Here is a 12837-nt window from a genome sequence, read left to right on the forward strand (position 1 = left end):
GAAACACATTGGACTTTGCTGCTTGCAGCTGCACAGTGAGGGGGAAACTGTGGTGCAGAGTAGAACCAGAACCACACTTCTGAGCAAAATATGCAACTCGATAGTCTGAAAATGTCATTGGCTGGAAGGCAGCCATTTACTTTTAAGAGTATTTAAAGTATGTTAACTACAAACCAAAAGAATACATTGTAAACACAACATACTAACTCTCCAATAGAGGAGAGAGGTTTTGTATTTACCTACCAGAGACATTTGATTATCAAGCAAAATTGCCTTGTGAAAAGAAAAGCACTTCATCACCTCATAGCCTCGAGTGCCAGCATACCACATATAACTTTAATGTGGTCGGTATCTGTTTAGAGGTCACTTAAAAGGTAGCTATTTCAAAAAGCGCATTCGTATAAACATAAGTTTTAATGCCTTTTGTGCGAAATACAGAAGCCTAGTCCTGAATGCCTGTGCTCGGAGTATTTTTAGCAAGATTAAAGGGGTTAATCCTGGTCAAATTCCACTTTGAATGCTTACACTCTGCCTACTTCAATTCTCCTGAAATCTCCGCTGAACTCGATGTTCTCCTGGCATTTGCCCTGGCATGTTGGTGTTACCTAAGTATGGCTGCATGGTGGCATTGCTCTGCTGGGCACGCAGGGCCCACGTGGGCTGCTCCACAGGGACCGAGCGGGCTCAACCAGGCCTGACGTACACCAAAGGAGAGCATTTTGCCTTTAATTTGATCACCATTAAGATACCCTGTGAATAAATGTGCTACACAAATAGGAAGTGCTGCTGCTATAAATACCAACAAGGAGTAGTTATATCTTTTCACTTCACATTTTGGTGATAAAAGGATTCTAATTAAGAATATAAACAGGTCTTTCACTTTTTGTTGTATACTTATCTTCCACATGTGCTTGTAATAATCTCCCTTCTTGCCAACACCATCTTGTAAATGAGATCCATATCTCAAGGGTTTATCCTGGTAAAATAAACTGAATTCAATAAAACCCATCTTCAGATATTCCACATGTGAGAGTTATTACTACACTAACATGCTACTGTTGCTTCTGTTACCTAGTGTTACAGATGCATTAACTTCTCCCCTTTGCTTGAGTTATGCTCCACTGTATATCTAAGATAAGAAAATGGAGTGCCTGGAGTCTGTTCAGTGTTATCGTATAACAAACAGTGACTTTTTTATTGAAGGAGCTCCACGAGCAATGCAGGTTTTATTGAAACTAATTCAGAGGAAAAAAAAAATATTTAAAGATAAATGTTGAACTAAAAACGAAGTCAGTCACCATGTTATTTACCCCTTTTCTCTTTCCTTCCCTTCTCCTTCCCCCAGCTGCTAAACGCTGTGGACATGTTGTGCAGGGTTGTATAACATTTTTCTAAAGTCAGAGCTCAAAGGTTACAGTGGAGTCTCAGAACTGCGCCCAATTAAGTTGGCATCAGCATTTCCTGCCCCCTCATATTCATTCATTTATCAGCTTCCTCGCTTCGAGCACCTCTGCGGTGCCTACAAGTTGGATTGTGCACAGCACGGACCTCAGAGTAAAACAAACAATTGTATTTGAGCTCCATGGGGTTTCTTTTTTTTGCCTGGATGACTCCTTCTAGTTGTCTGGCTTGAACTTCCTGCCTTGTTACTGTAAAAATGATCTGATCCACTGTCAAACAGAGCCCTCACTGTGTGTTCCTGAGAGAGCTTCTTTCTCAAAAGCGCACCCCAGGCATTCGTTTATCCAAGCAAAGCTAGATACCCATTACAAAGTCACTGCATTTTGTCCCAGATCCGTCCTCAGTTTAGAAAAGAGTGCAGTGGGCAGCTGGGTCTTCTTCCAAAATTAGAGTGATGAAGATGTTTCTTGGAGGGGGATCCCAGAACAAGAGCACAGGCAAAGGTCAGCTACAACTGCTCCTCCCAGGTTCCCATGGCCAAGCCTCCCTTCTCCATTTCTTTTCTATAAAGTTTCATTTTCCTGTTACCTTCCCATCAGGGAATTTGTCGCGTTATATCACAGCCATCAGATGGAAAACCGGTTTTATTGCAGAGACGTGGACAGACTGACAGCTTGACCCTGAGACACACAGTTGTTTTGATTGGCAGCAAGAGCCTGATGTCCAGAATGACTCCAAATGATGAATTAGGAATAAAACACCAAGGCTCTCTTGAGATGGCCACAAGGCAACTCTTGACCCATCAGAAAAATAATGAGGACGGCATTGCCAATAGCAAGGCTCCTTTTGCAACAGTTATAGCAATGGAGGCCTCTCCGGGAAGATTTCCAGGAGCAGAGCCAAATTCAGAAATAAAAGCCAACTAAAGGAAGATTTACACCTCTCTCAAGAAGATAGCCAATAAGATTTCAAGGTGAATTTTCAGATTTTGGCTGCTGAGTCACATTTCTCAGATTTTTCTCTTTGATTTTAATGAGGTGAACTAATGCTTTTGTTTACTCAGATAAAGAATAATTATAACAGAAACAAATACCAAAGAGCCATCTAGAATTCAAGGCCTGATTTCAGGGTTTCATCTCCAACAACCCTTTACTACCATCTTTTATTTGCAAAAGCATATCCCTGCAATGGGGTCAGCGGCTCTCTGATTTACTCACTGTCTAAACCGCACAGCATAATGTCTATGCCCCAGAGAATTTGCAATGTTTAGTTTTGGTAGGGAGATTAGGAACTAAAACTAAACAAACAAACAAGTATTAAAAATAAAAACAGTAATTTAAAAATCAACTAGAACTAGAATGACATTATGAATATGCTGGTATAACTGATACCTAAGACCCAGGCAGTGTAGAAATATACCTACTGCCTCACTTTCCCTCTTGAATACCTTTATAGGATTTTTCCTCTTATGAGCTACTCCTTCCCTTTTCCTCCAGGTATACTAACTCCTCCCTGCCCTCTCTGCACTCTCAGTCACCTTCTCTTTGCCTGTTGGCTTGGAGTACCCCAACTACCCTTTATTTCGTTCACTGATCACATAAGGAAGACACAATGAAAGAATGAATGAGTCTTGTCAATCAGGCAATCACTTTTTTTTTGTCATAGGATTCATCTTAACTTTAAGTAAATAATTAATCCAAACTCAGGAAAAATGGTTTCACATGTCTGAAATAAAAGAAAAACAACAAAGCATGGCTATGCCTTTGTGTTTCAGGCTTTATTTATTAAAAATAAAATTACTTCAGGCTTCTTTTTTTTTTTTTTTTTTTTTTTTTTTTTGCATTTGTAATCTTAGTAAATAACTAAGAATCCATCAGAAAATATATTAACCAGCAGTTGTGTAAACAGTTAATGTTTCCTACATATATGCCTTGATATGCTTTCGGAAAATGTCCAGTAGGTGTTTTGTGAGCAATATTGCTTTGCAGCACTGTATTGGGCTCTATTGTTCTGGCAAAGCTTAGCAGCTTCCAAGTGGAGATCTCAGGCTGGGAATTTTCATTCCTGTTCTCTCTTGTTCTCTCATCCAGGACTGTGCAGGACCACTGCAATAACTCTCCTTTAGTGGTCTCCTTTTCAAATTTAAGAGTGTCACTCATACATCGGCTGTGTATGTGGAAGACTCTTCATCCCTTTCAGTCACCTTTGCCCCCGGTCTTGGGACCCAATTCTCCTCTGCTACAGAGATGAAGGAAGGAGGGACCCGCTCCTCTAGTACAAAGACAAAGGGAGGATGCAGACCTGCACACTACTCTAGATGCAAGGGAACCATAGGTTTATAGCGAGCTGTACCAGGATAGTTTTCTTCTACACGCTTTTCTTAATGCTTCCTAACATCTAATTTGGTTTTGCACAAGCACGTGGTCTTTTCATGTAACTGTTATAAGCCTGACTTCTTGAACAGAAGTGATAAGTACCTGACCCTTAGCATTTTACACAAAATTTTCAAATTCCTTCTCCAATATTCATTACCTTATGTTTATTTATATGGAATTTTATCTTCCATTTTACCACCCATTCTTGCAAAATTCTCCACAGTTGTTCACAGTCAGCCCTCACCTTACTATTCTGAATAGCCTAGTAGCGTTACCAATGCTATCTTACTATTGCTCTCTTTTCCAGATCCTGTATGGATATTTCGATCACGGGTTTTAGAACAGACCATCCGGAACTCCACTGATAACATTCCAACAGTGGAAATAGGCCATCTTTTCTACTCTCTGCTTACCATCTTTCCAGTAATTTTTTCTGCACACAAGGACCTGATATCCTTTATTTTTTCAGTTTTTCTAAGTGTTGGTAATGGTGTTGCTGAAAGGCATTTAAGAATTCAATTGACTATATTAGTGGAACACCACTTATCTATATACTCATGGAACCACAGAACCATAGAATCATGGAATGGCCAGGGTTGAAAAGGACCACAAGGATCATCTAGTTTCAACCCCCTTGCTATGTGCAAGGTCGCCAACCACCAGACCAGGCTGCCCAGAGCCACATCCAGCCTGGCCTTGAATGCCTCCAGGGATGGGGCATCCACAGCCTCCTTGGGCAACCTGTTCCAGTGCGTCACCACCCTTTGGGTGAAAAACTTCTTCCTAATGTCTAACCTAGACCTCCCCTGTCTCAGTTTAAGACCGTTCCCCCTTGTCCTATCACTATCCACCCTGGTAAACAGCATCCCCCTTCCTGTTTATAAGTATAAATATATACTTGTAACTTGTAACTTATAACTTAATACTATATACTAGTTGGCTCTTTCAGAGAAATGCGTTTTCAGTGGAATTTTAGTGCTAGATCTCTGTTTACAAACATCATGTTGACTTTTCTGGACAGCATATTTGTTCAAGTTTATTATTTATGTTTCTCATTATGTCCATGTTTATAAGTTATGTTTTTACGCATTTGCCCAAGTGCAGATATTAGGATTACTGATCTGTAGTTCTCTTCAAAATCCCTTGAACAAAAGTGTTTTTTTGTTAGGGCTTTTTTGTTGTTGTTTACACAACTTAAAAAAGGTGTTATTTTGCCAACTTCCAGTCTTCAAACACCACACTAGTTTTAAATGTGAGATCAAGAGTCAAAGTCCAGTTATTTCATCCTTGGATTCTTGTACAACCACTGGGTAAATACCATCTGGTCCCAATGAGTTGGCATTGTTCATTGCCCAATTGGAGCCCATAACCTCTTCCACCAGCACTTCACTAAGAGACAGATCTCCTGATGGGTCCCTCATTAATTAAGATCCCTGTGGGGGAACCTTCCTATACTTTTCCACACCTTCTTTTTCAGGTGGAATCTTGACATCTTGACCTTAAAAAAATAGTAATTATACTTATGCTGAACTTTTAGCAAAAAAGGGTTTTAAATTTTGTTTAAAACAACATAAAAATGAATGTACAAGGATGAATTCTATCGTGAACGAAAAGCAAGGAGGTGCTTGAAAATAATTTTCAAAGTCATTTGCTTACCAAAAGAGCTGCTGCTACGTTGAACCTTGATAGGAAAAATTTTTGTAATCATAATGATTTTATCTCCTATACATTGTCTGAATACCATCTATACTGTGCACAGACTGGGATCAGACAGCCTAGTTCACAGGATTTTGAAAGCTGACAAAACCATCATGATTTAAGGCTTAGTTTAAGTTTTACTTACATACAGTAATTTGCTCAAGTTACACTACTCCATGGGCCAGGACTGGGACAACTGAACAGATACTGTTCCATCAAAATGTCAATAAAACCCCCACGTCAAAGGGGGAAAAAAAGTAGAACAAAGAAAAAAGAAGAGGTGGCAATCTTTCCCAAGTAAGTGTAGAAATAATCTGGCTTGGAGCAGTAAAGAAGGCAGCAAGCATCAGACGTCTCATGGTCACTTATGGAGAAGTTTCTGAATTGCTTGTGGTAAGACAGCATACAAAAAACATGAATTATGAAAAAGATCTAATGTAGTTTCTAATAACAAAGCTCTTGAAGTGTTCCTGATTGCTAAAACACATGAAATCACAGGAAAGATGGCTGCTAAAGAAGCAACAAATATGTATCAAAAAGCTACCCATCCTTTCTTATGGAGATGTAATGACTGTGAACGGTGTGAGTTTTCTGGGTATATTTTGTAATGAGAAATACATGAGAGCTTGTGTACACACTCAAAGAAATGTGCAAATCAGATGACGTGATCCCCCAAGAATTACTCAGAATTACAATCACACGTAACATGGTAGGACAAAAGCTTCTGCACAGTACCAGTATCAAGCGCTGCCATTCTTACTGCTTTATTTTTTCAAACAACATAGAAGTTAAAGCTTTGTTTAAAAGAACAGCTTTTTCTTGTAGTCGGTGATGTCTCATCCACTATAACATCAAAATGTTTCAGTTAGTTGTCGATCACTATACAGATGAGAGGGGAATAATTGGCTGCCTTCAACGAGGCACAGAAATGAAAATATTCTCTACAAGCAAAAAAAAAGATCCTTGGCTCCATATCACTGTTTGCTCAACGTTTATGATAACTGAGAGATACCTCTTTGACTATAAAGCAATGAAAACTTAAAGTTATTATCTACTTCCAGAGGACTGGGGAGCTTATTTACTGAATCATACAGCAATGTATCGTTCAGATAAGTTAGCATTTGGTCTGGAAAATTGTGAAATACGATATTTCAACACTTCTCCTCTCCTGCCAAGGGAGCTTCGGAATCACAGAAGACAGTTTATTTTGAACATATGGAAAAGATGAGGAATGTCCTCCCAGAGATAACCATCTCTAACCTGCAGTTGACAGGATCTTCAGACCTTCTCCAGCTATTAGACGTTACTTTTGTACATTAGGTGAGCATTTCCCACTTGCACTTTTTCATGTCTGGGAGAATGGAGAGACATTCATGTGACTGAACACTTTTTTCATGTCTTCAGCAAAATATGTTTAATGTTTTTATGACAGGTTTGAAAATGGAACAGTCTGATTTTGATGTACGCTAAAGTTCATGGCGTAAAACTGAAGGGTTACTTATAACAACTTACAGCAAATTATTTGTTCATAAATATAACTCTTATCTAGTACCCTAGCAAAGGAGCAAAATGAGAAAAAATCTCATTCATGGTACTGCCCTAGCTCTAATCTGCATGAGTACAGTGCACCTTCACAGAATTGCCCTAACTTGATTTAGACTTGATTATTGCTGTAACTTGATTTAGACTTGATTCTTTAGAAACAGCGCTGATTTTTCAGGAAATTGCAGGCATTAATAAAGGGCTGAAACTTGACAAGAGGTTGGGGACAGCTTATTTTTAGAGGAGTATTTTGTGTTGAGGCATTTGTGGGTATGTGTGCACATACTCTAGGAAATGTGCATAAAGAAGTGGTGTAATGTTCTATTTTCACTTCCTACTTGTCTCAGTTTCTTGAAACTTTCACAATTTATTATGCCCATTCCCACCTTAAATTCAGCGATGGGATGGATCCTTTGTCTCTGTTAGCAGACTAGGAGAGACTGCAGATGCCTTTTGAATGTGGGCTTCCAGCCTCAACGTCAGGTTAAAATTAATTACAGCTGAATGCATAAAGAATTTCTGAAACAGATTTTGTTTTTAACTAACAGAGCTATATGGAAATGTTTAAAATATGTAACGGCATTTTAACAACATAATTCAGCTTTATGTTAACTGAGTTGAATCATCAGTGTGGTGAACTTCCCTGGCGCTATTTGCTTCAGCTATGGGAAAAACCTACCTGGAGTTCTGTAGAGACTGCAAAAGCTTACCTGCAGAGCTGAAGATAGGCAGTTTTTCCATCTGGAGGTCTATGGCACTGTGACCTGACTGCTGGCAGCCCCTCAATGACGTGTCATAAAATCCAGCTGGCAGTGTTTGTAAGAGCTGGTGCCAGAAATATAAGCGGCAACAAGATGCTCTGCAAAGTCTTCTCAGTGGCCGTGCCTGAATAACACAAACGTGCCCTGATTAGACAGACCAGCCATGAGGAGCAGAGCACATAGCCCAAGGCACCCAGTGAAGCTATGTGACCTCTGCCCAAACGTGCTCCACTGTGCCTGGTGTGGTCAGCAAGTTCTGCTCCTTGGCAGCACATCACCCCATGCCGTGGTATTTCAGTTTCTTTTTGTTCATAAAGAGCTGCAGACCCCTACTGTGCTGTGTAAATAATGCTCATTTTAACTTGCCAAGGACAAATGAAAAGTTTTGATTTTGCACTCAAACTTAGTATAAGAAAATAAACATGAGCTGCTGGGGAGTTCAGCAAACTTGCTCTTGAACCAAATGGGTGAAGTGGAAAGGGCTGACAGCACGTGGAAACCTTCAATTCAGTGGGAATCAGATAGAAAAGAAAGTAGAAAACTAGCCTGCATATGAAAAAGCCTAGACAACAATATTGAAATTATCAGGGTGCCTCTGTATAAATCAGCATAACAACCTGACACACAAAACTATTCTTTCTATTCCTAATCCAAAAAGCTTATGGAGTCCATCTATCAAAACAAAGTAATACTTATTCTAAGAAAAAGAAGACAACTTCCCTGCCTTTCATTCCATCTGCATGTTCCCCTAGTAATTGCTTATCTTAAGCATGGTGCTGAGAGGAATCTGCTTGAGGATGCTGTGGCTGTGGTAGACTTTGGAAGGAACTGCAGATTTATACGGTCTAAGAGGGACTGTGATGCAAGAGCTCTGGCCGAGTAGCAACATATTAGACGTTTATTGCATTGGCAACATATTCTTTCTTTCTTTGGCAATTCACGAGCACTTTAGAACTTTCCAAGAGAAACAACTTTTTATATTTAATCTTGATTCTTCTCAATATTTTAAGGACAGCGGGAGTCACGTGAGGAGCAACCATACCTTTAACACCCATTTCTCTGGCTCATGAGGACACAGTGCATCACCAACCAGTGAGCAAGACAGATCTGAGGAGGTAGGGTACTTGCTGTTACCTAAATCTGTGTTTTTCAGGACTAAATCCTTGTCTCGCATCGAAGCAAAGATGGATACCTCATTCATTTAGATCAGAAGTAACTCAGTGTAATTCAGAGGATCAGAGGGCCTTTCAGTACACAAAGAGGGCTTGCAGAAAAGATGAGGAGGGACTCTTTATCAGGCAGCGTAGCGATAGGATAAGAGATACAGTTTTTAATATGAAAAAGTGTGGATTCAGATCAGATATTCAGCAGAAATTCATTACTTGGAGGGTGGTGAGGTGCTGGCACAGCGGCCCAGAGAAGCTGTGGTGCCCCTTTCCTGGAGGCACTCAAGGCCAGGTTGGATGGGGCCCTGGGCAGCTGAGCTGCTGGGTGGCAGCCCTGCCCACAGCAAGGGGATTTGAACAGGGTTGTCTTACAACTCAAACCATTCTATGACTCTGGGATCGATGATTCTGTGGCCAGGATGCCAGAGGAGTAGAAGAATCAGCTCCATTGACTTCATGTCACTTCTGAGAATATAGCTCAGAGAATTAGATCCAGTGCCTTGATATCTAGTACAGATACCATTTAATTGAACAACAAGCCTCTTTCACACTGAGCAAGTCAAAACCGATGGATAATTTCTATTGGATCACTTCAGGACTACTTTGCCCACCAAACTGAGCAGGCATGCAGAGACTGTTTTCTTACAGTGCATTTAAAAACATGATGGCATGGCCGAAAGACCAAGATTTCCAGAAGTAACTGCAGGAAGTGATGATCTGTACAACTAGTAGAAGCTGGGCACAATTAGAAGCATGTGGATGTACATTTTTCTGGAATTTGCCTCTTCATGAGGCTGCATCATCTTATTATACTGCCTATGAGTCTTTACAGCAGGAATGCTGTTCAGGAAGTAGGAATTATATTTAAAGGTATCTCATGAACATTCCTGCAGTGTAGGGTCCAAAAGAAAACTGGGGCATGAACTCTTAGTCTTTGTTTTCTTGGAGTAACTGCTATGAGAAAAGCAACAGCTTTATTCATAAGGGCTATATTTGACCATATTATTGTGTCAAATTTCATTAGCTCTGATTCCAGGGAATGATACATAACACAGTAAGTTTTTACAACTGGAGCAGATTGGCTTGCAATTTGGCGAACAGATGCTCTAAAATATTTTCTCTAACCACACACACACTAAAAAAGGGCAAAAGTGGGAAGAAGTTCATTGCCTGTCTTGTTTTTCAGATTTTCCAAGTACTTGATGGCAGCCTTAAGTTAAATTAATGCATCTGAAGGAAGCAAAAGTGTCTCATTACAAAAGTAAGTAATCACAGGGATACCTGCTTTGGCTGTTAGGTATAAATCATAACTAATAAGTGGAGAAAGTGCTTTTCCCCCTTTTATGAAGTGATGGAGCACAAGTTGTTCCCCAGGTTTTTACAGAATGGCACATATCCATCCTCCTTAACACTAATGATGACTTTGACATTGCATTCATCTGATATGAGACCTCATCTAAGAGTGTCAAAGGAGTTGATTGACTTAAGTCAGGTGGAAAACAGCCAGAAGAAGTAGCTGCAGACTATATAGCACTGGGACAACCTACTTTCAAATGAAATTTGTCACCTCTGTTTAAAATGCTTGGCAACACCACAGAACAGTTAAAGACTAAAAGGTATGGCCAACATAACCAAATGATGCTGCACAGATAAGCACGGCTGGCTGAATTGGTTGGCCTCAGTTTCTCAAGACCAGACTGTTTTTGCCTAAGGAAAAGTAGCCAGGACCTCCAACAGAAGGCTCAAGAAGAAGGCAGAACCAGAACATCACATCCCTCACTAATGATGTGCCCAGCCAGCTACTAGTTCAACACTGACTCAGAAGGAAGAAAAATCACATACTGAGTAATCAGCTCCACATCCTGAAGAATGTAAGTTTATAGATCCTTTGAGATTTCTCTGGAACTTTTTTTGCTCACTTTTCTGAAGCATCACTACCTGAGGAACTGTATGTCTAAGTGTCACATGGCCTGCAGGCAAGCAGATGAAGGACAGTACGAGGACTTGAGTCCATCCTGCAGCAGCATCCACAGGGTATGATGAAAGTCCTGAAGTAGAATAGCCGAAGTTGGCTAGCAATTCTGAAGCTGGGATTTTTAACCATGGAAGAGGTGGGTCCCAGCACAGACCTGGAGAAGAAGAGGTCTGGAGAACACTATTTGCCACAGTGACAGCACAGATGTTACAATCATGGAGCCATAGAATACCCAAAATTAGAGAGGAAATACAAGGCTCGTCGAGTCCAACATTCATGCTTTTTCTCAGGCTGATTGCCTTCCTTTTCCTTCTCCTGCATCCTTCTCTGATCATCTCATCATTACTACAATACCTGGTGGCCAGAGAACACCCAACACTTTCCCACCTTGCAAAATGAATATTGGCTGGGTTGGGGCTTTTTGGTAAATAAAAACAGCGGGTCTCAGTGTCACATTTACATCAAACCAAATTCTTCCCACTAAAGGAAGCCATAGTAAATGGGCATATCATATAGTAAATGTGTCTTCATTTTTATCTTTCAGAGTGCCATGGAAAAGGTTGGATAGTTAAACAGATGAGCTCTGAATACTTCTTTCCCTGTAAGAATTAATGACCATACATAAATGAAAGTAAGCTGAGTTGTATAGCAAAGATTGTAAATCTTGAAATTCTTTCTTTAAAACTTTGGGTCACACACTTGATGGACCTCTTGCTGTATGGTCCATAGGTAGTTTTGGGAACATCTGTTATCTCCCAGGATCTTCACGGCTCCGTAATCAAAGTCAAGTGCTGTTTTAAGAAATATCTACCTATGAAGCAACTGTAAAACTGATGCAGTTTCCTGTGCGGTGTGCAAATACAGTTTATTAAATTCTCAAAATACATCATTAAGTTATTTTCCCATGGGCCTCCTAGATGATGCCATCATTATTATTATATATTTGCATCGCATTTATGTATAGAGGGCTGTCAGCCCCACCAGCACGCAGTTTCCTGCTGCCATGGCGTCCTGATGCCAGGCCAGATCTTTGGTTGGACACTGCCTTTAAATTTTTGTTTCTCTGAAAACTTTGTGCTACTGAGCTCTATGTAGAAATTGAAAAATTTTGACAGGATAAAGGAATTTCTCTCTCTTGCATTTCTCTTCCTAATCATTGCATTTGAGGGGCTTGATATTTATGAGAGTGAGACCTGAAATGGATGACAAGGACCAGGATGCCAGGATGCCTGGCAAACAGCAGGAATTTCCACATTGTCCCATGCATTAAGACAAATGACAATTCTCTAAATCGTCAGTGGGCTATTATGTGGAAACCAATGTATCGTAGATACACAACAAGATTTATGACAAGTAGTATATTAAAAAAATGTATGAGCAGGGAATGAGGGCAATTTCTAAGAGAAATTAATCCGTGCAGGTTTATTGTTCTGAGAACATTTCATCCATCCTGTTGTGTAAAGATGAGTTCTCTGTGAATGTTTTCAGACAAGACCTACTAAATTGAAAACCCAACTCCTCCCCACTCACACTCTGAGGATTCTTTTAGTTTTTCTTAATCCTTTTGGCTGTTATGTAGCAGTCTGAAACAGCATCTCCCCACCGCCTTGCTGAGACTAACCAAATTTATTATATAATCTCATCCCCTGTTCCAAAAAAACTTCGAGATCAATCTCAAAAAGCAGTCCTCTGAACTTGGCAGGCGCTTGTGTGGGAAAGTCTTTAAAAAAAAACAAATTTGTTTATGTACTGGGACAGGGAGCTCAGAAAGAAGATAAAACTCACCATGAGCCAACACTGCCCTCGGCCGCGGAGCCCGGACCACTCTCACAGTGCAGGCACTGCTGTAGGCCTGCGACCGCCTGCCCGTGCCGCGGTTGTCCCCGTGCTGCCAGTAGGCAGTGGGGATGGAGGTGTCC

General features: G+C 40.4%; 1 long non-coding RNA gene across 2 annotated transcripts; it reads left to right on the forward strand.

The window, feature by feature from the left end:
- The first annotated feature begins 6647 nt into the window (after positions 1-6647).
- Positions 6648-12626, forward strand: LOC101751137. 2 transcript variants are annotated; one of them, XR_006938613.1, is made up of 4 exons: positions 6648-6794; positions 8788-8892; positions 10130-10204; positions 11463-12626. It is a non-coding gene; the product is annotated as an uncharacterized LOC101751137 (long non-coding RNA). The 2 variants fall into 2 exon arrangements; XR_001464036.4 differs by having other exon boundaries at positions 10130-12626.
- The last annotated feature ends 211 nt before the right edge of the window (positions 12627-12837 follow it).

This window comes from Gallus gallus, chromosome 2, assembly GCF_016699485.2.
Source record: "Gallus gallus isolate bGalGal1 chromosome 2, bGalGal1.mat.broiler.GRCg7b, whole genome shotgun sequence".
Classification (NCBI taxonomy): Eukaryota; Metazoa; Chordata; class Aves; order Galliformes; family Phasianidae; genus Gallus; species Gallus gallus.